This window comes from Grammomys surdaster, unplaced genomic scaffold (genome assembly GCF_004785775.1).
Source record: "Grammomys surdaster isolate TR1022 unplaced genomic scaffold, NIH_TR_1.0 186, whole genome shotgun sequence".
NCBI lineage: Eukaryota > Metazoa > Chordata > Mammalia > Rodentia > Muridae > Grammomys > Grammomys surdaster.
The window spans coordinates 2,755,731-2,761,531 of record NW_021604631.1 but is presented as its reverse complement, the minus strand read 5'-3'; the positions used below and the strand labels follow the sequence as shown (position 1 = coordinate 2,761,531).

General features: G+C 42.7%; 1 pseudogene; it reads right to left on the bottom strand.

The window, feature by feature from the left end:
* Window positions 1-2,217: 2,217 nt before the first annotated feature.
* Window positions 2,218-2,772, bottom strand: LOC114622104 (annotated as a pseudogene).
* Window positions 2,773-5,801: the final 3,029 nt, after the last annotated feature.

Sequence of the window (5,801 nt, the reverse complement as noted above, 5' to 3'; positions counted from 1 at the left end):
ATTGTTTGTTTTGTCCCAGAACACTGCCCTTTATTCTGACTTTGGAATTGTTTGACCAAAGCAGGACAAATAAGAGGCTGTGGGTAACAAGAAGCCAAGACTTGAACAGGAACAAGGGTTTGATCTGTCTTATGTAAGATCCTGAGAGGGAACAGCTTCTAATTGAATGGATTTGCTGTCAAAGATTCATTGGAGAATTAGTCAAGAGAATGTTTAGCTTAAAGAAACTAAAGCAAGAAAAAGCCCAGGGCTGTGCTAGTTCGATTAATTTTTTTATTTGCTTGTTTGTTTGTTTTTATTTTTGTACAGAGTCTCACGTACTCCAGGCTGGCCTCCAACTCAATACAAAGCTAAGGATGACTTTGAACTCCTGATCTTCTTGTGTCTGCCAGCACGCCCAGCAAGTCTATGGTTTTTGACGTACATCTGCAGTGGTCCAAATGAGCTGATCTGCAATGGAGCATGCTGGCTTTTTAAAAATTCATATAGAACCATAAAAAGACTCCAACTAGCCAAAGTCATCCGGAGCTAAAAGAATAATACTAGAAGAATTGTCATGCCAGATTATAAGATATTTTACAGCTCTATAGTAATAAAAATGATATGGTACTGGCCAAAACCAGACAAAAACAGACACGTAGACCAATAGAACAAAACAGAAGATTTACACAGGAGTATAGCTATCTGATACTTGACAAAGAGGCAAAAACAGACACTGGAGAAAAGACAGCATCACCAACAAATGCTGCTAGGAAAACTGGATGACTGATAATCAGAAGAATGAAATTATATCTGTATCTATTAATCATTCCTCACAAAATATATCTCCAAATGGATCAAAGACCTAAAGACCTTAATTTGAAACCGGAAACTCAGACTGGAGTGATGGCTCCACCTTTAAGAGCACTGACTGCTCTTCTAGAGGTCCTGAGTTCAATTCCCAGCAACCACATGGTGGCTCACAACCATCTGCAATGAGATCTGATGCCCTCTTCTGGTGTGTCTGAAGACAGCTACAGTGTACTCATATAAATAAAATAAATATTAAAAAAAAAAAGAAACCTGAAACTCTAAAACTCTTAGAAGAAAACATAGATAGTACCATACAAGATTTAAGCATGCGAAGGGACTTTCTGACTAGGACTCCATTTGCCCAGAAATTAAGGTCAACATTGAGATAGCAATGGAATAACTTCACAAACCAGGAAAATATGAAGAAGCCATACTAGGGGGTAGGGGGCTTGCATGGGGGATAGCAGGATACAAATGATATAAAATGGAAAATGGAAAAATTGGGAGATGGGCTCCAACTAGGGAAGAGGGAAGAGGGAGGGAGAGAGGAGGCAAGAGGAGGGGAAAACAGCAGCAAGATTGTTGGATAAAGCCTCAAGGAATGTATTAATTTATACTTTCCTAAAACCACACACAGTAAACATATACATGTGTACACACATGTGCATGTACGTACATATACATGTACATATACATACACAGACACATATATATACATATATACATACACATACACACACACACATATATATATACATATATACATACACATACACACACACATATATATATACATATATACATACACATACACACACACACACACACACACACACACACACACACATATATATATATATATGAACATTCTGCTTGCTTCTAGGGCTAATGGGGTTCCCCACAAGAACCACAGACTAACAAAAACCTCAGGACCAGGCACAAGAAATCTCCTTCAGAATGATTGGTCAGGGTAGTCCATGTAACTCCTAAAACAACATGAACTATGGCTATTGCCCACTGTTGCCTTCCAGAGGTTGGTAGTAAGCCCATATTGCCAAAGACACTGCATACTTGGGTTACAAGGCTCAGATTATTAAAGCTAGGTCTAATCTGAAAGTTTTCTTCCTATGGGCTAGCATTCAAGGTACCAGAAAATACTATGCAAGGTGCCAAAGGACAGAAGCAACTAACAGTTCTTCCTAGTTGTGACATCTGTGAACCACAGCGATGACCCACATGGCAGGAAGGCGCAATAAGAAGCACTCACATGTTGGTGGTAACCTACAGCTGTCTAACTAAACTTAAGGCCACTCATCAGGAGGGAGACTATGCTTGGTACTTGAAGCTTAGCAAATTCTCCAGGGCTAACGAGTTCATGATTCTTTTTTTTTTTTTAACTTTATCTGTATTTATTTTATGCTGGATTTATTCCCATGCCATGACTTTTTGTTTCTTCAGTTTCTTCTGGGGTATCTTTTTCTTCTGTGCAACCTCCTCTTCTGGCTTTGCAACAATCTGTTCCTTCTCAGTGAGAATCATCTCAATGTGGCAGGGGGAGCTCATGGATGGGTTAATCCAGCCGTGAGCTCTGTAGGTTCCTTGGCACATCTTAGGTGCCTTGTTCACCAGGACGTGTTCAATGACTAGAGAATCTACGTCTAAACCCTTAAATTCAGCATTACTCTCTGCGTTTCTAAGCATGTGCATCAAAACTTCAGCACTCTTTTTTGGCCACTGTCCCTGTGTCCAGCCCCACTGTTTGGCCTGGGCGCACCTACCCACTCCTCCATTATACTGACAGAATGGCACACATTGCTTCTTTAAAGTGACCTCCTTCACATACTTGGTAGCATTGCGGATATGCATACCCTTAATGGCCTGGGCAGTTTCCAGGATGTTCTTAAAGTGAACACGAAGGTTTGAACCCTTGATTTGCATAATTTTGTGGGGTTTTTCTGGATCAAGAGAATGTCGAACCATCTTCATGGGTCACCTCTGGCCACTTACAGGAAGAGCAAGTTCACGGCTCTTAAAAGAGGATCTATTACTGCTACTTTGCTAGACCTGCATAATTCCTAATCACAGTCTACCTCTTCTTCTTATGCCCACGGATATTAGTCTTCACCAAAGACGCTTCTTTCTACGACAAATAAAGACCATCACACACACACACACAAAGCCCCACAACTGGACAGAACACCAAGGTCAACAGATTGTGAAGAGTCTAATTATGACGAACACATCTATGTTACAGTCCCTGCATCCATGCTTTGGGAACATTTCAGAAAAGAGTAGAAATACCAGCAAGTCTGCTGTGAAACAGTGTCTCATGGAAATGGCTGCATAGTGTTACCTCAATAATACAGTATCAATAGACATGCAGGAGGAGGAAATCTCATGGGGCCACAGGCCTGGACAAGAAACTACAGACAACGAACGACTTCGGAGACGGGGAGAGTTAGCATTTCCCAAGGATGGGGCCCCTAATTGGTTGTCCAATGCAGAGTGGTCAACCCTGAAACCACATACACGCAAACAACAAAAATGGGTTCAGCAAGTTGTATGTATGTATGTATGTATGTATGCATACACATGTGTGTGTAACCATAAAAATTGGGGAGAAGAAGCTATCAGTTTGGAAGAAGTACATGTAAGGGGAGCTGGACTGGGTGGGGGACAGACTTGGGAGGAGCTGGAGAGGGTAAAGTGCTGTAATTATATTTAATTAAATTATGTGTGTGTGTGAGAGAGAGAGAGAGAGAGAGACAGAGAGAGACAGAGAGAGAGAGAGAGAGAGAGAGAGAGAGAAAGAGAGAGAGAATGTTCCCAGAATGTAAGCAACCTTGAAGGCCAGAAGAGGGATTTGGACTCCTGGAGCAGGAGCTACAGTCAGTAGGCAGTTGTGAGCCAACCAACGTGGTGAACTGGGGTCCTTTAGAAGCACAGAAAGCCCTCTTAACCAACGAGCCATGCCTGCAGCCCTGTCATGCTTTGTTAAAGGCAGCTCTGACTTCAGATTAAGAGTGGAACGTTGAAAGATTTACCTTCCTTCAAAAGAAGCCCCTTAGATTTTCAATTTGTCTGACATAACCAGAAAGCTGAGAAACTCATGGTTTTCCTGTGCATGGTCAGGTCTGCTAAAATCAAAATAAAAATCACCACTTATGAACTGTTTGGATGTGAAACAAGCCCAAGGAAGAACAGGACAATCTGTTTCTACACTTCTATAACCCTAACTGACAGGATTCAGGTTTTACCTATAGACTCTTTTACAGGCTTGAAAAGTGTTTCCCAGAAAGCTGTTCTGTTAAGTTCCTAGTAGCTGTAATCCCATGGGTCACCCTTGTCTGGTTGACCTCTGGCCTCCCTTCCCTATAACCTGATCCTTTGCTGCCAGTGCCTAGCATCTACAGCCTCGACTTCAGCCAGCACCAGAGCCAGCCCGGACTGAAGCAGGAAAGAGAAATTGAGCTTTTTCAGACACCCGAAAGATACAAAGAAGACCGTGCTATCATTGAGCCTGGAAGCCTGCAGGGAAGCCTGGATGTGCCCCGTGCCCACCAGGTCATAACCTTGAGTCAGCCCACAGCTAAGTTCTCCATTACGTCCCCTTTGCGGATATGCAGCTGAATGGGTCCCCAGTTGGACTGGGAGCTCCCGTCTTAATGAAACAAATGACCTAGACCCCCCAGACTATATCCACCGTCCAAGCAGCCCCTGTAGACACCACTGTAATGCTGCACCTGAGCCTCCTACAGCTCAGAGGTCCTTAAAGTCAGAATGTCCAATGAGACGTCTTATTCGCTCTGCAGATTTCTAACTCTTGAGCCTGACCCACTTACCTGTAATCCTGGGTGGTTCTAATGGAAGAGATCTGAGAATCTGCCCCGCATAACTCCACCTGAGTGAACAGAAGCCCCAGTCCAACCCCCATACATCTTCTAGTGCTTCCCTGTGCTCCCTGCCAGTTTCGAGGTCTTGCCCACCAAGAAGCAATGTGGTCCACAGCCTTTTGTTATTCTCTGTATTGTTTTTCAAACATCCTTTGTTCTCAGGACAGGTGCTCTCTCCAACCTCACAAAATTCTAAATTGCACCCTGACTCCAGATCACACTTATACATAGACTCCAACACACACACACACCAAGAAGTTAATTAACTGACTCCAACACACACGCCAACTGTGTATCTGATGTAGTATTGTTCAGCCGTAAGAGGGGGAGATACTGTCATTTGCTACAAAGGGAGGGATGCACCCAGAGGATACATACTGTTGTAAGCTAAATAAGCTAGACACGAAGAGATAGACGTCCTCATTTAAACTACAACAGAGGCCAGTCCAGTGGTTACCAGCGGAAAGGACAGGGGGGAAATGGGGAGACGTGGATCAAAGAGTCTAATGTACATCTAGAAACGGAACGTAGAACTTGATTCTGAGGAAGGCCTTGTATTGCAAACACGCCATGGTTACAGAGATTGGGGAGAAGGGCTAGAAAGTTCTAGAAAGCAAAATTTGAATTTCCCACTCCAAACACTGTACTGCTGAACACAAACCATGTGATGGACACATGAAGTCTGCTACAGCCTTCTGAGCTACATGGCTCCTTGGCCTCTATCTCCCCTTTGGGGCTTGTTTGCCCAAACATTTCTTGTTTGCATACTGTATGATCGAGACCATGATGTTGTCTATGCTCTCCACATGGGAAATATTCCCCCAAATATGATCTCTCTGAAATTGTTCTCCCCAAATAAAGTAGTTTGTGCATAGTAACACAACATCTAAGTATTAGAAGATGATTTAATGTATAAGAGGATGCTCTTAGGTTATATGTCTATACCACACCAGATCGGGTAAGGGTCTTAGGTATTAGTGGGCTTTGGAGTGCTAACTTTTGGAATCTTAGAACCAACCTATTCAGATCCTAGGATCAAACATGTTACACATCTTACATATGTACAATAAAAGTTTTGTTAAAAACTAAATAAATTACATATATGACAGGGACATG